This window comes from Heloderma suspectum, chromosome 2, assembly GCF_057233095.1.
Source record: "Heloderma suspectum isolate Gila_16-S chromosome 2, 16-S_ref, whole genome shotgun sequence".
Classification (NCBI taxonomy): domain Eukaryota; kingdom Metazoa; phylum Chordata; class Lepidosauria; order Squamata; family Helodermatidae; genus Heloderma; species Heloderma suspectum.
The window spans coordinates 164,763,858-164,788,573 of NC_139459.1; the positions used below are offsets into that span (position 1 = coordinate 164,763,858).

Consider the following 24,716-nt stretch of genomic DNA (forward strand, 5'->3'; position numbering starts at 1 on the left):
ACTTCTGCAAAGAAGAATGAGAGATTGTGTATCTTTTAACCACAAAGACACGTTTCCCTGGGGCTGGGTTTGGGTGGATGCTAGACAAGCCAGAACTAACATTTTAAGTCATTTCATAGAATCATACAATAGAATCATAGAATAGTAGGGTTGGAAGGGGCTATATAAGACCATTGAGTCCAACCCCCATATTTATTTTGTTTTAAAGTAACATACAAGAAAAGTATATGCTGGACAAATGAATTAATGAGTGAAGTACAGCTCAGTTTTCTGTATGTCCACCCCACATATACATTCTCTCTCTCTCTCTCTCTCTCTCTCTCACACACACACACACACACACTTAGATATCAATCCCACTGCTAACAAAATTAATTGGTCTATATACAGTTGAAAGTATGAAAAGAAATAAAAGGGGTAATAAGACATGAGTACAAAAAGATCATGAACAGTGATCATGAGTCACAGGGCAGTAATATTGACCCTCCCAAAAGACAAGAAATAGATGGAACTTAAAATCCTTTTCTTCTCACACTACACAGTTAGCCAGCAGAACTTGATGTCACAAGAAGTTGTTAATTATAACTGGGCTTAAAAAAAACAGATTTAACCAATTCATGGGAAACAGGTCCTTCAGTGGCTACCTCAAGCTCACAGCCTGAAGATGGGAGTAGACTTCTATAAATGGAAACTGGCTGTCGAAGCAGAAGCTCTGTGTGGCCAGTGATTTTGATTTGAAAGTCTCTCATTCATTCTATGGCAGAAATGCAACAGTTTCATTTTGGACTTGCGCAGAGTACGTGGCACAGTGGAGTTGCAAAATGTGCTCAAACTCAACTCCAAAATAATTCTACTAGTACAGAAAAACTAGACATCTGGCCTAGGGACAGTTTAGCAGTTGCAACACAGTAGAAAATGCCCATATGGTCTCCAACCCAAAAGTCTCTAGTGCAACAGCTGTGCGGGAACCAAATCTCTGCCACCCCCACTCACACTAAAGAAATCAATCAATCAATCAGAAAGAGAAGGAAGAGAGTAATTGTGGTATAATATTTGAACATGAGAGACTGAGATTCAAAGTGCTACTCAACCATCACATTTCAGGCTCTTTTGGTTCTTGCTGCTTATATTTGCATTTGCTTTACTTTGCCTGGTCTTTCCCAGCTCTGATACCTAGTACAAATTTTCTTCTTCATGCAGTACTTGAACACATGCTGGTTATGCCAGGATACCTGGGCTGCTCTTCATCTTCATGTAGGTGGATTTTGCCCTTCTGTTTGCTCTTCTGCATAGTAAGATTTTATTTCTTACGAATATTTTATAATTGTCACCTAATGCAAGACTATACAATATCAGGAATGTTTGCAATGCACAAAAAAGAAGGCAAAGAAACACTAATCAGAAAAGAAAGAACAGGAGAACACAACTGGCTCCAATTTGCAGGATTTTCATCCACATATAATCTTGCTGCGCAGCCAGCTGAATCAGGGGCATTATCTGTCTTCAGTTTTCATTGTGGCAATGCTATACCAGCACCAATTCTCAGCTGTCTGTCAGAGCAGACAAAACAGAATCAGAACTGATACGTAGCAAAAGCAGTGTAGACAAGGCCTGAAAAAGAACAGCTACAAAACATGGTTTGCAGAAATATGCTTTTTTCTATAGTTGCTTTCCCTGTCCCTCTCCTTTAAGGTGAACACATGGACATGCACACCAAACACAAAACATTTAGACATTAATAATTTGCCGCCTCCACTAAAAGATGAACAGCTTTGGGGAGAGAGCAATACCTTAGGACCAATACGTCATTTGAGTAATAAGCACAAAGCCTAACCACCCAGGTGATTATTGATAAAATTTAGAAGCAACAATCAAGTAGCAATGTTGTGGGACCAGACAGGCACGAACGATGGTTAAAGGATTATACATTACCCAGGATGTATGCATACACTTTAATACAAAAATACAGATTTGAAATATTAAGAAAAAAATTAACTTTCTAATTGTATTTTTAAAACCTCAGATCTGTAAAGAATAATGATGCCAACCTGAAAACCAAATATCACATAATATTTGCTGAATAAAACCATAATAATCTGGTCAGAAAGGACAACAAAGAGTCTTGTGGCACCTTAAATACTAACAAATTTACTGTAGCTTTTGAGAAATAGAGTCCATCCGTAAAAAGAAGTAGCGGGGGGGGGGGAGCGTTGAAACCACTTCAGAAATAAGAAGGCACATTCCTCATACATCTCTCTGTAGAGGCACTTTACATACACACACAAACCTAAGAAATACTTTGTTTAAAACTCTTGGAGGGAAAATTTCAGATGAAGACCCAAAATTTGAGATAACATGAGACACTTCACCTTGCTGAATACAAAACTGAAAAAAATACACAGACTTCCTTATTTAGGAGTAGCAAGCGGGACCTACAACAAAATGTTGCAGGGTGGAATGTTCTTAGTTAGGTTTCAGCCTGCCAGCCATGCCCTCTTCGAGGATGCGCCATTCCATTCTCTCTCTCATCCCCCCCACCCCAACAGTCCATCAGCATACTGTGCCCACTCAGCATGCTCAATCCACATAGGGCTGATGAAGATTTTAAGTTCCCAACTTTTTTTGTATTCCTCCTAACCTTACAGTTCCCCAAGCCTGATGATACCTTCCTCTTGTGTGTGGATGGTGCTATTTTGACTATATAGGAATCCACACTTAGAGAGTGAGTTCACTATTAGAGTGGTATCTGATTAACTCCTCTTGCTGGAACAGCTTCCATCAGCAGAAAGAGGAAGGAAAGGTTGATGTCCTCTCCCCTCCTGCAAACTCCCCTCCCCATGTGCCCTAAACATCTTCTGCACAGAGTTAGGTGGGCCTGGGGGAGCTGTACATAGTAGGAGGGGAAGGGAAACTCCAGTTGCTCAAGCAGGTATTGGATTTCGCCTACAGTGTATAGAGCAACCCTGTAAATAGGCTAGGAAAAATTTACCACTGTGCTGGGGACTGGCAGAGAAGAGATGGAGAGCTGCATTTCTATGCTGACCATAGAGGAGGTATAGAGAGCTCCATCACTCCTCCACCAACCTGCACGGAATTCCATGCATTCACTTGCATGCAATTCCTGGTCGCCTATAGCCACCAGCATGTGCTTATATTCAAGACTGAAATAGGAAACCGCTGCCTACCCGATGCCAAGGATAAACATAGGATTGCTATTTCCATCACATGCTGCTTAAGGGATTCCCAGGGCATCTGGAACCAAGGGAGTGCTACTCTAGTTGGGTCTTTATTTTGATCCAGCTACAAGGCAGTTCTCAGGAAACACCACTTCCCATATGACCCTTCCCCTCCACATGCAATCCCATTAGGTAGCCCAGTTATTGTCTTCCTATTGCAAAGGCGGGGGGGGGCAGCTGAGGCTGAGAGACTGGTGCTTGCTTGAGATGAGATTTGAACTCTTGGCTCCCAACTCGCAAAAAAAAAAAAAGTCAAGCAGAACAATCCTATGGCCCCTAGACAGAGTCTGGGGGGGCCATAGGATAGTTTGGATTCCTGGATCTGAGGTCAGAGAAAGCACTCCGACCTCGGAGCCAGGAATCCCACCTCCCACTCCCTCCCCCTCACAGCTGGCACAGAGAGAACTATATCCCCAGGCCTCCCCAGCCTCTTTCCCTCCTGCTCCGTAGAGCCCCAATATCTGAAATGCAGAGCAGGAGGAGCATGGAAGCAAAGATCGCCTCCACTGCTCCTACACTGGATGGCTGTAAGCCTCCAAGTACGGAGGCTTACGGCCATCCCAATAGGAATGCACTCTTAATAATACAAACAGGTGTGAACATGCATTGTTTATGTTGCTGAGCATGAGAGGGGCCTGGAATCCTTTAAGAGAGACATAAAACTAAATTAACCTGGGGAAGAAGTGTCTTAAGGACTACAGCCATGTGAAGGAGAGAGGTGGCTTCACAGGTAAGCAGGAAGCATGCCAACCTCCCATTCCAAGTAATGGACAATGCACTGAGGAGCGCGCACACTTCTATATGCACACTGAAGAGGGGGAAGAAGAAAGGAGGGTTCCACTGGCCTCTAGGCTAGAGTGGCTGCTCACATGTGGTCATGACCTTAGCTTTATCCATTTTCCCAAAGAAACACCAAAAAAAAAACCCAGACAAAAAGAACATTATTACCTTGTGTTTTTCTTCTTAAATCATTGACAAGCCTGATTTTGAATCAACTTACATCATTTTCAAGGCAACAGTTCAATAAGTCAGTTAGCGTTCAATCCACAGAAGCCCTGCACCAAGCTGCCATGAACCTCCTCTATCTCCCTGAACACCAGCATAATACAGAATTGTTGTACAAAAGTCAGTACCACCAGGCCATCAAAAATACAGTTTCCCAATCTGTAGTGTACACTATTATTTTCGTACAGCAGCATTCAAATAGTTACAGATGAACTGGAAATATCATTGCATTTGATTTAAAATACTCAAGGCTACTTTCTCACACAATGCTATTTTGCATTTCCCACATCAAAAATCTGAATGTAATACCAATGTTGGCTAGAACATACATTTCACTTTGAAATTACTCTATGTCACTGGGAGCGGGGAGTGAGAGAGGAGGAGAACTCAGGCAAGTGAAGGAGCAGGGGGTGAGCAACCACCACTGGAATGATTATGTGTACATCTGTATTAAAGGTCACACACTTTCATCAGTCATGACCTAATTCAAATTCTGTGATTTTAACTACGAACTTCTACCAAAAGATGAAGGTTTAATTTTTTAAAACTCTCTCTCTCTCTCTCAAACACACACACACACACACTTAAAAATAATTGGAAGAACTTCATTTTGTTACATGTTAATGTTGCTGCACAGATTCTTTTTCAGAACTCCAGGCGCAGCAAGATAAGCTAAGTGATAAGCACTGGGAATGAACAGACATCAGTGATTTATGATGCTTACTTATGGCACAGTTTTCACTTTACTTGATGTGGTTGCTAATGTCATCACAAACACCATAATTTGGTAACTGCCGCACTTATGTTCAGCATTACCTGACACAGTTTTAAAACACATGCAAATTTTGAAGATACAAATAACTAGTCAGAAGAAAAACAGTTGATTAAATGATAAGTAAGAATTGTAGTGATACCATACAGACTGTCAACACAGCAACACCATATAACATTCTGGTTGTGCACCTACGGTGTACCAAAAACATAAATTTTAATGCACCAGTTATCAGGACTCGGGGAGAAACAATCCAAGACACTCAGTTATTGGGGCATGTAGAAATTTGATGCTGGCATGTTGCAATTTGAAATATTTATTTAGCTAACACAGAGCTAGTATCTATAAATTTAATGCTGGGTCCTAAAAAAAAAATTGAATCAGCCCCTAGAAATGTAAAAAATATATTTCCAGAACTGCCAATAATATTTGCTTGCATTTTTGTGTTTTTGTGGGTTGAGTTTTGATAGATAATTTGGAAGATTTTTGTCAATTTAGAATATAAATAGACCAGAGCATCTGTCAGCTTCTAAGTAGGTAGTGCTATCTGAACCTCTCCCTGAACCATTCCAGCCAACAGATTCCAAGCACACAAATAACCTGGGAAAGGAAAATGAATGGCTGTTCAGATGCTCCTGCTATCACTATGTAAATAATAATAATAATAACAACAACAACAACAAAACAACAACAACTTCTAAATTATTGTTGTTGTTATTAATAGTCATCATCACAAGCAACAAATCAACAGCTACACTAGATTAATAGGAGTCAAAGTGTGCCTAGGGCCAGTGTGGAAAGGGACAACTGGGGCCTAACATGGATTGCTGTAGTTAGTGTGGTGGGCCCAAATGTGAGCTATAATGCAAATGGAGAGGGACTGATGTCTTAGATTGTTCTCAACGTCTTTGTCCCTGATTACTGTTGCCTTCCTTGTCTAGATTCTATGAATATCCAAAAATGCTCAGTTCTGGAGTGGCACTCTAGTGCAATACTGCACATTCCTATGTAAATCTGGTTCCAGGGCAAACAGAAACACACAAAAAACCTTCTGTGCCAGTTTGAAGTTTAACATTTCTTCTTGATTTAAACCAATGCAACTTGGGACAGAGCCACCCAAAGAGCATTGCCTTTTTTGTTGTTGTTGTCTACGGTGCTGGAGCTGAATAAACGTTTAGTAGTAGCTGTTGAATTACAATTGTATAACTGCATTTTCCCCCACAAGGGTAACTGAGGTAAATCAACAGTGACAGAATACTTTCTCTACGTACGTGCCAGTACAATGAGCCTGCGTGTGAACGATGTCCTTAACCAAATATCTACAGTATCTCCGCAATGTTAGCATTCTGCCTTTGGCTGTATTCCGGCTCACATCCCCTCACTGGAAGTAGCCTCTTACCCTCCCCCGCCCATGTCTTGTCTCTCCGGCAGCCATTTTACACCTCATCCACATCCACCTCTCTAGAGTTTCCCGCCCTTTTTTCTCTCAATGTCCTATGTCAGCAGCACAATGCCACCATCAGCTGGGAGGACTAATTTCAGCGGTATGCTCCTTCCAGAAGAGCTGCAACTAGGATGCCAGGTAGATTGAGAGGGGAGAAAAACTGTGGAGACGAAGGGCATTTCTACACCAGCCTAAAATCCTGCATTTAAGGGGATTTCTACACCAGCCTAAAATCCTGCATTTAAAACAGGGCTTTCCACTTCCGTTTTAAATGCAGGATCACAACTGATTCCCTTTGCACGCACTTCCTTCTCTGTAGATGTCCATTCCCATAGTGTTATGTTTCCGTGAAGAGGCATTACACACACTCCAGTTTCAGCGATGCTTGCTCCTGGGCTCCTGCCCCTTTCCCTCCCCTTGCACATTACTGGTGGATGGGGACTGACACGCTGACAGTCCCCCCACCGATCTCCCCGGGCCCCACCTCCCCCTTCCACACTTTTGGCCAGTCCCTGCTGCTCTGCCACCCCCCTCGCTGCTGCTCTGCCGCTCTGCCACTCTGTTTCGAACAGGCAGGCTGAAAATGGCGAGGAGCCAAAATGGCGCAGGTGCGGGAAGGCTGAATGCCCATCAGACCTTCGTCACCACCTTTGACATCATGAACACACCCCCAACAAGCACACTCAGCGCTTCATTCACACTAGGGGAGAAATACATGGGGAGGACATGGCGCTCCATTTGCGCATATCTGGAAAAATACCCCATTTTTTCCATTTGAGGAAAACATGGGATAGGTGGGAGGAAATAGTGGAATAACGACTGGACAACAACGACGTCATGTAATGGACCCGCACAATTCAATGAGTGAGCAACCATGAATGTGCAATAAACTTGAGGTGTAGAGATCCCCTCAAACAGGGCTTTCTGCTTCTGTTTTAAATGCAGGATCACAAACGATTCCCTTTGCACATGCTCCCTTCCCCCCATCCTTCTCCCCGTATCTGAGGGCTCCTTCACATCGGGCTTTTATCCTGTGATTGAGATTGCTCCTTCATGGAAGTTTGCGGGCTCCTTACAGGATGCAGTGACCCTCCTGCACTAAATGCCCTTTGTTCCGTTTTTAAATAGATCACAGATAACGAGCTATCAAATTACCCCATTGTGTTCCGCTTCAGTTTCCTCATGAAAAGCAAGAAGAGGAGCGAGATCAATGAAAGACTCAGATATGGGGAGAAGGAGGGGGGAAGGGGAGCGCGTGGAAAGGGAGTCTGTTGTGATCCTGCATTTAAAACGGAAGCAGAAAGCCCCATTTGAAATGCAGGATTTTAGGCTGGTGTAGAAATGCCCTGAGTCTTCCATTATCTTACATTGATCTCGCTCCTCCTCTTGCCACTTTTACTCTTTTGACGGAGGACACTGAAGTGGAACACAACGGGGTAATTTCAGCCCTAGGTCAGGAGTCCGGAGTGGTTGAGTTCCACAGAGTCCTGGCATCTTTGAGACAAAGGAACAGGTAGGTAGTTGCCCTGCCGGAAAATATTTTTGCTGTAGGCAGGGCTGGCCTAACTGATGCAATAGAGGCATCAGTGACACAGCATGCAATCAAAGAGTTTCACCACAGCATCTTCTGCAACCTGGCAAGTGATCCAGTGGCACACCTATCTGGCATTGTTAATGGGTGCCTCTAAAAAATACCAACAACTATTAGCCATGATAGCTAAATAGAACCTCCATATTCAGAAGTAATGTATCTCTGAATATTGGGGGGGGGGAGAGATGCTGAAACAGATTCACCCTTGATCTGATCACGCAGGGCTGTTCTTACATTCTTATGCCCAGCTACATGGGGCAACAAAATGTCTTGTGCTGGATGTAACAGGAGAAACCCAGAAAGAACTTCTGTGGTCCCTTTGTGGTCACACACACACACAAGTAGGTGTCTGAGAACTAAATGAGTAGATGGTGGTGAGATCATGCTCCTAATGTTCATGTGTTTGGTGTTAGTGTGAAAGGGGTTCTATATGTGTACAGTGGAGCAGTGGCCACACCAATGTCTGGGGCAGGGCCAGTGGGCATGGTCCTGCTCCTCATTCTACAAATTCAGTCTATATGTGGAAAAACATCTACATACCCCTTGTGTCTGCATTGCTCCTCTTCTCCCTGTATTCAAAGGCACGTGAAGTTGGCACCAGGTTTTTTGGCCTGCAACAGCCAGCCATGCCTTGTGGCCCATATCTGAAATTCCCTCAACTGTGTAAACTGCTGGAGGAGTGAAAGCCTTGTGTAAAGCTGCTGAACCCAGCCTGAAGGAGCAAAGATAAGGAAAGATAAAAACAGTACCAAAAAAGGTTTAATGGTAACAGGTAACGGGTTTAATGGCGTGGAGAGATCTGTAGTGGTGTAGAAGAAAAGAGAAATCACTATGGGATAGAGTGACAAAAGTAAGAGGGGTGTAGCAAAAATAAAAACAAACGTATAGACAACAGAGATGCTTCTGACCTGTTATAGAGGTTCTGTCCCTTTTGTTTATGAATGAACTGAAGTGATTGTCTATGGTCTGTTGATTCAGTGTGTGTATCAGCATTTATATTAAGTTTAAAGGAGAGAAGAATTTTGATAAATCTCAGCTATGTTATCCAGCAGTCTCTCTCAGGACTCTTTTCCTATTGACACCTAGTCTCACCACAGGAAATTCTGCCTAAACTATTCCTCAGAGCTGTAACAAATCACTGCACACTGAAGTCCTCCCAGCTAGACATATGTTAACCAGGTGAAAACTGCCCATGATTCTTAAAATGCTGGGTTCCTTTTCAAACCTCAGGCAATTAAAAAATGTCAGCACCCTTAAAAATGGGAAGGGAGGGGCATTCTTTTTTTCAGTATGTGGGAGGGAGGTAACCACACAATTCCATTTTTCCAGAGGGTGGGGAAAAAGTACAAACCGCACTTTGTGAGGTATGAGGCAAATAAACCACAGGCAGATGTGGAAACATGGAGGAAAGGATTGTGCTGCTATGAAGTTCATGAAGTTTACTTCTGAGTAAGTGTGCAGACTCAGTATGTTATTTATAAGTGAGGATAAAATTGTTCACACTTATTTATGTTTAAAGTATGAACATTGCTAAGAGAAGAGAGGCATTTCTTAGGAGAATTAGAATACCAGACTGGCAAATGCAGGATTTACATTCGCATTACAATGGAAAGTAGTAAATACTGCAGTCCCCTTAAGGATCTGTTTTGGGACCAGTGCTATTTAACTTACTCATCTGGGGGTAAGGGGTAAACAGTGAGGTAGCCAAGTTTGTGAATGATACAAAATACAAAAATATTCAGGATGGTGAAATTCCACACAAAATTAGTAACATCGTTATTAATTTCTCTGGGAATGAAGGTGTGAAATAACTTTACTGTACTTATTGCATTCATCTGCATTGTAATGTTGGTCTCTCCTATGCCTATTTTACAGATGAGGGAACTCTATGTATTAATGTACTAAAAACATTTTTATACTGCCCTTCATCACATAAGATTTCAGGACAGCAGGATTGTTCTGTAAAACAAATATCCAAGAGCCATAATAGAAAACAGTAACAAACAAAATCAATTGCAGTCCATTAAAAGGCAGGGTGCCACCACTGAGAAAGCCCTCTCCTTTGTAATGACATAGTTCACTTCTAATGCAGAAGGCTCTTGAAGCAGGCCCCCAGCAGATGTTAAGACATAGGCAGGCTGTCTTTTTCAAGTATTTGGGTCCCAAGCCATTTAGAGTTTAAAGAGAAGTATTAGCACCTAGAATTGGGCCTGGAATCAAATAGGCAATCAATGCAGTTCTTTTAAGATTGGAGTGATGTGAACCAACCTAGCAGTACTAGTTTAAACTCTGGCTGCTGAACTCCGTACAAATCAGAGCTTCTGAGTCATTTTCAAGGGCAGCCTCATGTGTAGCACATTCTAGTAATCCAACCAGGAGGTTACCAGAGCATGGATTGCCATGGCCAGACTATCCTTGTCCAGAAATGGCCACAGCTGACTGACCAGTCAAAGCTGGTAAAATGTATTCTGTGCCACCAAGGCCACCTGGACCTTTAGCGACAAAGCTGGATCAAGGAACATCCCCAAGCTGCAACCCTGTTCTTTCCTAGGGAGTGCAACCCCATCCAAAAGAGGTTGAACACCATTTCCCTAGACCTGAGAACTATCTGTACCCACATTACCTCCATCTTGTCAGGATGTAACATTGGTTTATTGGTCTTCATCCAGCCCTATTACCGAAGTCAGACACTCGTTCAGCACTTCAACAACCACCTCTGTCTCCAATGATTTCATGGAGGCGACTTAAGTGAGCCCTCTGCTGAACTGAAACATGGATTTATTTAGTTCTAAATGTATTCATTGCTTTTCTTTTTATCAAAGTACACATAGTAGCCTACAGACAATATTAAAAATAAAACTTTTAAAAAACAATATGAAAACATATTATAAAAACAATATCACCAAGATGGGTAAACAAGAACACTATTGCCTGATATCAGGGCCAGCATCATCAGCTTCTGAGACCCTTGGGCAGCTGCTAGGTCCTTAAAACTGTAGTAGGGCTGAAGCCTGCTCTTGTTTAATTTTTGTTTTCTTCTGGCCTGGCACTTTGAGTAGCATCAGGCAGGTAGATCTAGCTACCCTTTTAATTTCCCAGAATGCCCCTCACCTAGTGCCACTCTGTGGCATTGTGGGAAATTTAAAGGGTGGTGAAATCCAACCACCCAGCACTGCTAAGCATGCTGCCACCATGGCTACGTAAACCCACCAAGGCCCACTGAGAGAGGAGTGGGCCCACCAAAGGACACTTTGTCTAGGGCTCCTTCAAATCTGGAGCCAGCCCTGGCTAAAGTACAGGACATCGTGGACATCTCCAAGATGACCAGTCTCTGCAACTCGGACAGAAATGTTTGGGTATTCCTCAACAAGTGAATCACCAGGTAAAAAAACTGAAAGCTAATTAAACATCTGTCATATGATTCTGTGTGCTACCTCTTAGATCCTTAAGGCTGCCCCTCATAAAAGGACATTTCCATGAACCATTCCCATGTCTGAAAAATCAGGCGTATATTTTATAAGAATGGGTAATAATCTCAACTAGCTTCCAGCCTGGCCCAGATACAGCAAAATTCCTTCTGCAGCAGTCCTCTTCCTAGATCTGGACTTGGACCTGTGAGTCCTAGGCTGGCATTCCTCAGCTATGAACCCAACTTCATGTCATTCAGACTCTGCCAGCTCACCCACCCCCTATCAGTAAATTCACCTTGTAGAATTGTTTGGGTGGCTGGGAGGAAGGACAGCTGAGCTTTGAATGATGTAAATATTATAATACACATTTATAAGTGCAATAGGAATAATAAATAACAAGCACTCTCATTATCATTCCCCACCACCCCATACATTCAGCAATGTCCTACCATATCTTTACACTGTCACATCGGAAGCACATCATGATACACATTCATCGCCCTAACGTACATCACTCAGGTAAGCAAACATCCAGGATGAAGGGGTAAAGAAAGCGAGGCAGAAGAAAACAGCCAGATTAAACCTCCTGCGTGGCAGCTGTTGACAGTGAATGTGCAGAAGTGAAAACCACTGGGTTGTCTTCATGACTGCAAGGGCCTTATCAGGCATCAGAAGACAAGGCAGTAGAAAAGAATGAGATGTGTCTGCAGTCTGCAATCACATTTTGTCACAGCAACCACAGGTACCGCATCCCCAAATAGACTGGTTACTTGGAGGTCTTAGGAGCTATTATGTAGCTTTCCCCCCACCCCCACCCAAGGCTTTCAGTTCTGAAGCTTAGCATCACCTCGCTCTTTTAACACAGTGTCCCTGTGACTGTGGCCTATAATGAGTTCTTAACTCCTCATTGTGCTAAGCAAACTGGACATGAATCTGGGGCATTAATCCTATTAGGTATAGTCCAAACTGTCACTTGACAGCACTCTTCCTCCATATTTACAAAGACAGAAAGATGTGAGGGCCTGAGCAGTCAAGTTGAGAGTGAATTCAAACACCCACAAAGAATGTGTTGTCAGATGAAAAGCAGAGCCCATAAGCACCAGGGCTTCCTCAGCAGAACATACTCTACACTAGACTCAAGTTTATGTTAGCAATATATTTTACCTTGTGGGGATGGATGGGCCTGGCAATGAAGAGATGCAAAACACCCTTGAAAGAATGGGGTAGGGGGCTGGGATTCCAAATACAGGAACTCTTGCAATCTGCTTCAAGCTCTGAGAAAGGAGTGTAAATTAGTCAAAAGGGCACTGATTCAGCTTCCAGAGTGGGGGTCTGTTCGTTAATATTAATGTTGGTTTGGAGCCAAATGCTCAGAACCATTACCACCTCCTTGTTTTGTTTACCCATGCCACAGTCACTATTCTTCTCATTTTACGGGTGCTGCATTGAGGAGGAGAGATTAATTTTCTAGTCCATGGTCATCACGTGAGTTCATGCTTCATCAGAATTTTCAGCCTAGTCCAACACTCCTGACATTGACACTTATATAAGATTCAGTGGCAGCAGGAGCTACTGAATAGTTCAGGGCCGGACAGGCCGCTCATACAGAATTCTGAAATCTCTCACAGCCATTCAGCCTGCGGTGGCTGCAGATAACAGCTGCCCATCTTGGTTCCCAGCCTAAGGCAAGGTGCTGGTCATGCGCACCCACCAAGATCCAACTTTTGGGGCACCTGGCAGGGGCAATCCAAGGGCTGGATCATACGCGTACCTGTTGAATCACATGCCTATCTTGCCATGGGTTTGAAGTGACCAGCTGTTCCATATAGTCACAGTGTGCTGAAGAGGTAAAGGGACTAGTCGTTTCTATTCCTGGTTTCCCCCTGTAATCCACCCGCAGCTTCTCCCCCATCCCGGAACAGGGACAAGGCAACTTGTCTGGATGTTACAAAGAAAGCAGGAGTGAACTCTGACCCTAAATGTAGTATCATCAATTAAATGCATGGAAAGAACAAGAAAGAGAGAGGGAAGGAAGGAAGGAAGGAAGGAAGGAAGGAAGGTGCAATCTCTTGTACAAGACTGTGTTTTTTAAGTAAATATGCATGCGGCTCTACAAGGAGGCCTTTATACAATGGGGCTGGTTTTAAGTTGCTATGACTTTAAGGGACACAATGAAAAGGGAAAGGGAAGAAAAGGCAGCTCAGGGGCTGCCACAGGATGAAGTAATGGACAAGAGTAATTAGATTAAAGGAAAGCTGCCCGCAGCTTGTTAAAGAATGGTCAGCCCTGACTTGTGGTCAGCTGCGAGAGTGCTCCAACAGAGATAACACTACTGCTCTGGCTTGTTGCCTTTTCCACCCAGGACTCCAAGTGCCCCACAGCTGTCCCTCAGGTACAGGCAGTCTGCATATTTTGGGCCACCCTGCCTAAGCCAGCCAGAGAAAGGGCCGGCTTCCATGTGAAAGGGCAGTAGCCAAAGACCATGAGTTGGAGTAAGAGGTTCCCGTGCTCAGCTCATTGGGCTGCATTTCCTGCTCTGGCAGTTGCTCACATTGGGAGATGGGCCAAGGCACTCCATTTTCTCTCTGCCCAGCTTTCTCCCCCCCTAAAATGGAGCTCACCTTTACAGTGTACTTGGCAATTCTCAGAGGAAACACAAAGCAGAGACCAACAAACAGATGCTGGTGGAGCCAAGCAGAGGTTTCTTTTGCAGACAGCTATCAAACACTGAATCCTGCGTGCACGAGGCAACTGCAAGGAAACTTTTCTGGACATCTGGGGCACCAAACAGTAAGGACAACAGGACAACCCATATTTTAGCTGCCAGGGTCCACAGCCAGCCAACATGCTTGAGTGCAAGAACCCTAGACAGCTCAACCGATGAACAAAACCAGCAACCAGCTGCATGGAGAGACCTTAAAAGTTTCAGCTTCAGAATTGTCAAAAGACAGAAAGACAGAAAGAAATGCTTTTAAAATCATCTTCAACTCACATAAGCATTTCAACAGAAATTGTTTGTTTTAAGCCAAATGGCATTTGATAATCAAAACCAAACCAAAACACAAGGTCATTTTGCTGTGAAATGTGGATTCAAAACAGAAGGTTTTATTTGGACACGACTTGCCAGAAAAAAAATTGAAATGTGTTCCTCAGAATAAATTATTTCCCATGGACGCACTGGTTTTTGTGCAACTTGCAGAAAATAATTCAGCAAGAAAACGTTGAGCTCTCTCAAAACCAACACAGCAAAAGCCCAAGCCGGTCACTAGCAATGCTGGGAATGAAACCGAACCAAAGCTGGATACGTAGGAGACCCTCCTCAGTGGAGAGACAACCAAAGCACTTTTAACATGGCTTATTTTGACTTGGAGGATCTGTGAATTTTATCATTTGTCATTTTAACATTTATTTAGAATAAGTACCATGCTTAGAATGGTATTGGGGGCCAGGGGGAGGGACACAAAACATGGCTGTTCCCGTCCAATATGAGAGGGAAAACAAGATCACAAAAAGCTGTCCACCAGGGAAAGAAAGGAGGGAGGGAGGTCTCAGCTTTCATGAGTGACATTTTATATCAAACTCCAAGCCTGCTGAGCTCTATCTTCTCCTTTCCTGTTGCCAGAAATGCAGAGCAAGAGCAAGGAGGCCAAGTATGAATTCTCTGCTCAATGGCTCCTAAGATATTTGGCGGCAGAAAATGTCCCCTGCCCATCTTTGGTGCCCTACACAGCCCTCTTTCTTCACAAAACAAAGCGTTCCTCACATAATCTATTCAGCTACTACCATCCCCACACCTCCATCCTCAATCATGCCCTGCTTGAAGCATTTTTTTTTTTGGTGTCGGGGCGTGGGGAGTTTGTGTGCACACCAAAAGTCAGAAATATTGGGTCCTGTGCCCAGAATTTGATTGGGGTTGAGTGGACTCTAGCTGTGGGGGCTTAGAGAAGCAATTCTCCACCTGCTGGGCCCATTCCAAGGGTAGCTGTACTGCAGAGTTACCCTGTATACAGTGACATGTTCAAGGCCTGGACCCCCATCTCCCTACACACACACTCCAACACGCAGGGCAATAATTAACAACGTGCTGTATGAATTCAACAGAAATGGGTCTACCACAATGGGTGTGAGGTGGACGTGGGCTGTAAGTAGCCGAAATAGAGCACTCCATATGCAAACCCAGCTTGGCAGCCATGGAACGAGGAGCCCACCACCTTCATGCCATCCTTGCATAGGAGGCAGGGCTGCCTGTGTCCCTACTACCCCTCGCAAAGCAAAAGCATGGTTGGAACAAGGAGGCCTACATCCCCAACCATCTCCATATGGGCGAGGTTCCCGGCTAAACCCTGCTTCCCGATTGGCTCCAGCAGCCCGCATTGCTGCCTCACACTGCAGCATTCGCTGGAGCCACATTGCAGAATCCACAGCTGTAGCCATCCGGCAGAAAGCCAGAACCCCGACTGCAAATGAGAGAAGGACGTTCTGCCACTCCCAGATGCCGAAGCCGCCCCCCCATCACAGCCTCCTGCACCTACTGAGATGATGCCCATCTCATCTTGCACACACACATACTTACAACTCCCCTGTTTCTCCCCGTATTCCCAGCCACCCACTCTTGTTGAGCCAGCTAGAACAGTTTTGACTGCAGATTGGAGACTCAAAACAGCCCCTCTCCAAACCCAGACTTCTGCCAACACCCTCCCCAAGATCGCCTCATTTTCCACAAAGAATAGGCGCTTAATTTCTCACCCCCCCACTCCTCCCCTGCCCACCACCCCAAAAAGGAGAATGACAAAGTTTGCTGCAAAGTGGTTGCCCCTTGAGGTCAGGAGATTGGCTCTAAACGAACACAGTGAAAGCTGGAGCCAAAATACAAGGGTGGGAGTGGAGAGGGAGATATTCATCGGGAGCCAAAAAGTGGTCGGCAGCAGAACAGAGGAGAGAGAGAGAAAGAGGAGAAAAGGCGGCAGCTTTCTCTATGCGGGTGCAACTGCCACATAGGCCTGTCATGGATGAACATAAGCAGCTGTGCCCATCATCATCTTCCTCTTTGAACCACTACAGGAGGCAAATCAGCAGGGCACATGCAGGTGATCTGGGCCATCCTGCTATATTCAGACCCTATTTTGTGTGATCTCACTACTGAGTTTCTTGGCTGCCTACGCTTAAAAACCTTTAAAATTCAGCTTTTATGTTTTCTGTCTGTAGCCAGGCATGAAGAAGTGCCCATCAATTGCATAAATCCCATCATACTTTTTTCAGAATTGCAATTTTCCTGCTTTGAACTGGTCTGTCTGTTTGTGGTGTGTATGTGTGTGTGTTTTTGTTCATCACAGACTCGTGAATTTTTCTATGCAGTGCCTGAGCAAAAGAGATTACTGGCCTTGAGCAACTTCCTTAGATTTAACCTTGTGTAGGCTGTGATATCCATTTTTAAAACATGGTTCCATTCAGACATTGTAGAACACCTGGCACTACTAAAGGAAGAGGGGGGATCCTACAAAGAGACCAGCATTGAACCCCAAGGCAAAGGAGAAGGACTGTGCCTCTTCTCCTCCTCCTCCTCCGCCTCAGATGAGAAGCCTGATCAAGGCTGTTTATATTAACATAATCTGGCTATTGCAGTTAGTGATATGTGCTGTTACTGTATTCCAATTGTTGTCACTTTTCTGTGAACAACTTTGAGCACATTGTCTTTGTGGAAAATGAGGTATATAAATAAACTGGCTATGACTGCGTCTCTGCCCCCAAAGGCCCCAATCCCAGACGCAAGTAAAATGATACCTCCTGGGCATCACAGCAGGAGACCTGCAGGGCTGGGCAGGGTCAAGAAATCCAGACCGTTTCCTCTGAGGCTAAACATGGCCTCTGCACACTGCTGCAGAAGGCAGCACCTCAAGGCAGCACATTAACAAGTAGGATGACTCTCCAAAATCCTGTCATACACATGGTGACATACGGGGGTAGGGGGGTGGAGGTGGCATTAGAGAGAGAGAGAGAGAGAGAGAGAGAGAGAGAGAGATGCCTCCTGTCTAAGAGGGGAGTATATAAACATAGCGTTTATAGGGGAAGGGGTGGCCAGAAAGAGAAAGAATATCAGATTTTTTTAAAAAAATAAAAGGCTTCATTTTCAAAGAAATGTTCTTGTTGGGTGGTGTTTTTTTTAAGCAGCCATACCGAAATATTATAAAAATGTTCAGTTAAAAATTGGTAGTGCTCAATTTTTGTTTGTTTCATTTTTTAAATTCGATATTAAAAACCCTGATATAACAACAAAACAAAATAAAAAGGAAACTCCTTGAAAACTTTAAAACTGAGATGTTATTTCTATTCAGGACCATTTTCTTTGGGAAAAAAACCCACAAATGCACAGCCCCCAAATCTGGACAATTCCAACCTTTGAGTGAAAACTTTGGTGTATAGGATTATTTTAATGTATTTGGTGTTGATTTTTTAGCATGTAGTATAATACCTGGAGTAGAATTTTCCCTAGAAAAGTGGCTGTTCAACATTAAATAAAGATGAACAATCATATAAATGGCTTTCTTTTTGGTAAGTGTGCATAGGACCGCAGCCTATCCCTTTCCCTGAGTGGTGTAAAACAGTCGCATGACTTGCTCAAAGACCACTCACTCAGACAGAACCGGAATTAAAAAAAAACCCAGGAATTCAGACCCTTTTGTCTGATCCACAAGAACCTATGATTCTGAAACAATAATTTATTTTTGGGTTTTGTTTTGGTTTATTTGATATTTTTCTATACCGCCTTTCCACTGTCACTAGTGCCAACCCATTAAAAAATCACAAGGTTCACTGTTGTGAATAACACTAACCCCTAGCATCACAACGCTATTCAAAGAGCAATGGCAGCCAAAAAGCCTGTAAAGATATTAATCAGTCGACTGCATGTGGGAGAGAGTTTTGGAGAAACAGTGTAACTGCTGAGAAGGTACTCTGGACTGCCATCATTCAGCTCACCCAAGGATGAGGCACCCATCCGCCCGCCCCCGGAAAGAGAGAGAAGTGACAGAAGTGTCGATTCGTAAATCTAGTAGGTTACTAGGTCCTACCCCAGCCTCCCCCAGCCTGGTGTTGGGCTGCAGCTCCCACCTTTCCCAGCCAGCGTGGCCATTCTCATGCTGGCTGGGAATAATGGGGGTTGCAGTCCAACACCCTTGGGGGGCACCAGGTTGGGGAAGGCTGCTCTACCCTTAGGTTTGGGATGTGTATGGTTTGGGGGTCAGGGAAATGCTGTAGCAGGGCTTGTCATTCTCTGGAGCCAGACCAGTCTTCAGACCCAAAGGACTCCACTAGCACTCGGTTAAGTCCCAGGAGGCCAGTCATGCCTGCCAGGGTGCCGAACAGCAGAAGAAGAACTTCCCCTTTCTAGAGAAGAAAAGTGCCACCGCAATGCCACTAGTGCGCTTTCATATGCCCCCCTCCCTCTCCTCTATTGTGTCATTTCCCTGCCACATTTTTTTCATTTCAATGTCAAGCCAGCAACCACTTCTGAATGCGGGGGGAGGGACTCAACCGCAACCCCCCCCCCCCATCCACAACATGTATAGATAACATTCCTTAGAACAACAAGCCACATCTTTTCCAAACAGCTAGACCTGGTCAGCCACTGCAGTAGAACCCTATTGCAGTATGAACTAGTGATGGGAGAACTTGCCCCCAAGTGAGTTCGTTATTTACTCAGAAAATAGCAAACTCATCTATGTAGGCTCAAACGAGAGTGCACTGTCAAAGCGAACTCTCGTTCCATGTAAACAAGGTTTTGCACGTGCACAATACCAAATGTATCTTGGGAGCTGTAGTTTGGAATCACATAGCGCTGCCTTGGATCCAGAGCTCCGGCAGCAGAAAGGGAATCTGCTAAGGAGACTGTAGGATGGCTAAAAATGGGCTGGGGGGGGGGGGCTGCTGCCAAGTCCTCCTCGTTGCGGAGCCAGAGCAGCAGCAGCAGCGAGAGGGAAGACGCACTGGACTAGGCAAGGAAAGCGTTAATCCAACCCACACAGCACATGAACAGAAATGACATTATTTAGAATAGATGCAAACTGTGCATGCTCAGAACCTTGCAATCAATTCCGAACTTAATAGCTAATTCATAAACTGACAGTCCAGGCTTGTTAAAATGTGAGCATTACAAATGGGCAAGGTTTGACCAGCGAGTGAACTAATTACAAGATTCGACAGCATCACTAGTATGAACAAATCTGTTGGACTCGCTGTGTTAATTGACGTGGTACTCAGGGAGTGGCGAGTACAGGCTCTCCCCTCTCTACAGGGACTTCCTGATGCCCCCTGGATAATCTTAATGCCAGCAAAGCTGCAGCCATCTAGCTGGAGATCCCATGTACGCCTCTGGGCCTGGTGCCACTGGACTAGGCAAAACTGGGGGGCAAGCCATACTGTCCACCCAGTCCATTTTGGCGCACCTCTCCCATCAAAGGGCCTTGCAAACACATATGCACACAAACCACACACACACACCACTACTTCAAAATGGCCTCTGGTGTATCTTTGGAATAAAGAGCATCAGACAGGAATAATCATATGCCCCCAAAAGAGAAACATCTGCCTCCCTGCTAAAATGTTGCATCGGGAGAGAAGAAATAATCACAAAGTAGTATGACCTGACTGCAGAAATAGGCCCAGGGGTCAAGATAGTCCAAACTAACATCTGCCTTGTTCTAGCTCACTAGCCCATAGCCTTCCCTGCCACACACCCACAAACAATCTTTCCCTCCATGCAAACAACGGCTGTTGTACTCTCAAGTCCAGTACCAAGCCCTGCTCTGCAGTCATAATGAATCTTTCCTTTGCATTCAGCCGCTTTTGGACCTGAAGTCAAGAGGCTCCAATCCCAGCTCAAGAGCCAGGGGCTATAATACACTTACCTGCCCACTCAGTAAATTATTTGTTATTATTATTACTATTAACAACAACATCATTTCTATACCGCCCCATAGCTGAAGCTCTCTGGGCAGTTTACAGAAGTTAAAACATTAAATACAATATAAAAAGTTTAAAGTCCATTTACATAAAAGCACACAGACAATATACACAAACAACATATGACTAAAATCAACTTTGAACTGTCAGTCATAAGTAAAGACACATCCAGGACTGATTGAAACTCAACATGTGCTGCCAAATACCTGGGAAATGAGATAGGTCTTAACCTGGTGCCGAAAAGATAAAAATGTTGGAGCCAGGCGGACCTCATCGGGGAGCTCGTTCCACAGATGGGGGGCCACCACTGAGAAGGCCCTCTCCATCATTGCTGCTGTCAGGGTGGCCACTGAGCCCATAGAATCCCAGAGTAGTTCTGATTCTGAGGAAGAGGAGGCGCTCCTCTTTCCCAGGGCCAACAGCTGACGGAGATTCCTCCCACTGGCATTCCTAGCTTAGATAGCAGTCCAGGGAGTGACAGAGCGCAGGAAGCAGACTTGATGGACGCGCGTCGCCGACGCAGAGAGCAGCGCCAAATGGAGGGCACAGAAAGGAGGTGTAGTGCCCGGTTGGCGCGCAAACAACAGTTGCGCCCAGAGGATCCAAGGGAAAAGGGGAGGGACTCTCCCTAGCCCTTAAGTTCAGGGTCTGCCAGTGATTCCCTTTCAAACGGGGACCAACTGTTCCAACTTAGGGCATAGGTACTCTGCTGCTCATATCTAGTTGCTAACAGTAGAGTTGTTAAGTTGTAAAAGAGGAATAAAGCTTTGAAAAGAATCCCTTTGTCTGTGTCTGGACTTGGCTACTGGATTAGACTGAGAGAGGCCTCCAAGAAGCCCTTGACAGCTGCCTTCTGAGCTTCCCTCAGTAGGTCTGGGGGCAGAATAAAAAACTAGGAACAGTGGCTCTCCATCAAAAAGCCCACCACACACAACCCAGTAGAAGGAGGAGGCCTGTTGGGTTTAGGAAATATGTGGCCTTGAGCAGAGCCTTTTATTTTGGCCTCAGTTTTCAACCTGTAAAATGGAAATAACCTACTTCAGAAGGACATCATTAGAACAAATGAAGGACAGGAGTGATTTTATCCAACTTAAGCCTTAGGATCAGGATAGCTGTTAACAAATACATCCAGCTATCCCCTTTCTTTGCCATCTTCCTTGGGTACCACTAAATTAGAGAAAAGAGATTGTTTTCTCAAGCCAGCCCATGTGCCACACTGCCTTAATGATCATCCCACAGTCTTAGCCACTGCTGTAAATTAGTTCCACACAATTCTTCCCCACCCACACAGAGATATAGTAGGATATTTCATTATGTAGAGCCAGAATATGGCACGAGCCGATATTAGAGAGAAAATATCACCATACAAAAACACACGAAACAACGTCACCCCATCTCAGCTCTCCTCCAAAATATCCTTAGCCTCTTACATTTAGCAACAACATTTTTAGTACCATGCTGGCGGCACTCTTTGGCAAAACCGTCTGTAAGCTAAAAGAATTTTAAAAACTCAGTTCTTCCTCAAATATTTTACTCCTCAAAATATTCCTGTTTATTAGATAATGTTTCATAAATCTGCAGAAGTATTTGAGCATACATGTATATGTAAATGCATGCCCTTTCTTAATGCTGTTTATCTAGGAAGGTAGGTAGGTAGGTAGGTAGGTAGGTAGAAAGAAAGAAAGAAAGAACACACCAACCAATATGTAAATATGTATATAAAAATACAACTGTTAGCTTAATTAAGAATTAATATTACAAAGATAAGATTTGGAGCACAATCCACCAAGTACCATTTACAATTTTGTCTTATATAAATTATCCTTCCATTTTAAAGGGCCTGCTTTAAATAGATGGTCCTGATGGATTGTGTTCTTACTGAATCTTAAAAATTGCTTTCTTATCTGATGAAATCAAGTAGATTAGATTCTGTCAGAGTGCAGACATACATGGTCCTTTGCTCGAAGGAAAATATCTATATTCTCCTCTGTTCACGTTGGAGGGGATACTTTCCTATTACTGTGTACCATAATATGCAGGCTGTCTCCTGTATATTTACATTTAACGAATGTACAATGTTGTGGGATACCACTGAGGGCCAGAATTTAAGTAAGGGCTCACTTTGATTTCACCAAATGAGTTAAACCTGAGTGCTCTGACGAACTTAAGACATTTCACTGTAAATTCATCTGCTATGAACGGACTTGCTAAAATCAACCTGGGAAACAACTGGCAGGAAATTCATCCTTCTTGCTGGGTGCAGGCTCCACTGGCCTCTTTTGTTCTCAAATTCATTCTCTCTTGTTGGGGTTCATTTGCCACACCCCTCCAAAGAGGCAGGCAAGGCTACTGAGCCTGACACTGAGATTGCTGCTATAGATCAATCTAGCCAAGTTGCTTTAGTCTATACAGTAAATCAGCTGCACTGGATACAAATTCCAATAGGTGCAGATTATAAAGTCATAGCAATCTACTGTGTTACACTTTCAGAATTTCTTCCATTTAGTGCACAATGCATTTTAAAAACAAGGGTATGGGACCTGGAGGGGTAGGTGGAGGGAGGAAAACTAGGCAAATCCCTCTCTCTCCAGGAGGAATTTTGCTGGACTGGTTCTTTTTCTAAGAAAGCTTTTTTGCTCCCCATCAATTATTAAAGAACTCCCCCATTGCCACCCATACTCCTTGTCTCCTTTTGTCTCCTCTTTGTAATGCCAGTCCTTTTCAATAATTTAACTAGCCTTTAAAAAAATTAAAAAAAAAACTCAGAAAAGACAAACGCAGCTATTATAAATACATATGTGAATAGATAGGACTTGGCACGAAGATGCCTACTCTCCCAGGTGGGACTGTGATGTCTTTGTGGCAAGGGGGTGCTAAGAAGTTTTCTTAGAGTGGAAAGCCAATGTTACAAATGTGACCTCATCCACTTCCACTCCAGCGGCCATGCGTGGGTTTGCAGAAAGCCATTGTTCCACCAGTGAGCTGTAACAGTATGGACCCCACTCTTCTGATGTACGCTCATTTTCACCACTTTGTACAAGTGGTAATTGTGTCACTGGAACAAAAGAGACAGAACTGTGCATACGCCAACACCCAAGCAAATGGATCCCACGGCAGCCAGAAGCCATCTTCTAGGCCATGGGCCCTCATGAAAGGAATGCTATCGTTGCACGGCAGAGCACACATCTGGCATACGGAAGATTCCAGGTTCAACCCCTGGCATCTCCAAGTAGAATGGGTTTAAAAAAGAAGCCTGTCTGAAACGTTGGAGACCCGCTGCCATTGGGAGAAGGGTGGTCGCACACTGGTAGAGCTCATGTATTGCATGAGGGAGATTCAGTCTCTCGGCAGGGCTATAAAAAAAAAAAATCAACAGTGGAGGCTGGTGGCTCCAATGTCAGTGGGGCAGTGGATCTGCTCTGGGTCTCAGCCAGAACCAGTCAAAACCCTAAAGGAGCTATCTTAGCTCCTTTAGAGTTCGACTGGTTCTGACTGAGACCCAGAGTGGATTCACTGCCCCACTGACATCGGAGCCACCAGCCTCCACTGAAAAAAACCCTGCAGTCTGAAACGCTGGAGAGCTGCTGTCAGTCAGGGCAGACAATACTGATCTAGACGGACCAGTGGTCTCACTCAATATAAGGCAGGTTCTGAGAGTCAAGAGAAATCCATCTGAATGTTTCCAAGAGCTCTCAGACATAACAGGGACACCAGAGCTCTCATTCTTTATAACAATAATACTGGGAAAGGGGGAAAGCAGTAGAAGATTTTAAAGAGTCAAAATAAGCAAACTTTCTCTAAAGATACAAACTTTCAGGAATCATACGTATATGGCTTTTCAGGTTCAGGGGTGCTAGTTTAATTTTAAATTTTAAATAGCTGTTTGCCCTCTGAAAGAGATTGTGCTTTTATTATGCCTGCCTGTCTACTCCTTCTCTGCCTTTCCCCACTCTCTTTTTCCGCCAGCAACGCCAAAGTTTCCCAGGAAAGATACATGCCCGCCCCTGCCCTCCCCCCCCCACACACTCAGTCACAGTTTGAGAATCCACCGTGACCGCTACAGGAGTCATAACCACTTTCTAATACCACAAAGGATTCTGTGGTTGGGGTGGGGCAACAAAATAGACCTGCCCATTATCCCCAGGCCTCAAGTTATCCAGAACTCCCAGCGAGCTGAAATCGAATTGTAATCCTACATAAGTAGCTCTTCCATTTCCCCAGACTGCAGCGTCGGACATCCCCCAGGCCATTTGGATGAATGAGGTCATGCCATATCGCTAATTCTGTGTCCCTAACTCAC

At 44.3% G+C, this 24,716-nt stretch overlaps 1 protein-coding gene across 10 annotated transcripts in view; it reads right to left on the minus strand.

The window, feature by feature from the left end:
- NFIX (nuclear factor I X) overlaps positions 1 to 24,716 on the minus strand; it is a 247,403-nt gene that overhangs the window by 213,261 nt on the left and 9,426 nt on the right. The window contains exon 1 of one of the 10 annotated variants that reach the window (XM_084835735.1): positions 1 to 23,818. This exon is cut by the window's left edge and continues 35,227 nt beyond it. The exons of the other annotated variants lie outside the window; for them this stretch is intronic. The gene's annotated coding sequence lies outside the window, so the exon portion shown is untranslated. Of the gene's footprint in view, positions 23,819 to 24,716 lie in introns of those variants that run through there. 10 annotated transcript variants of the gene reach the window in all.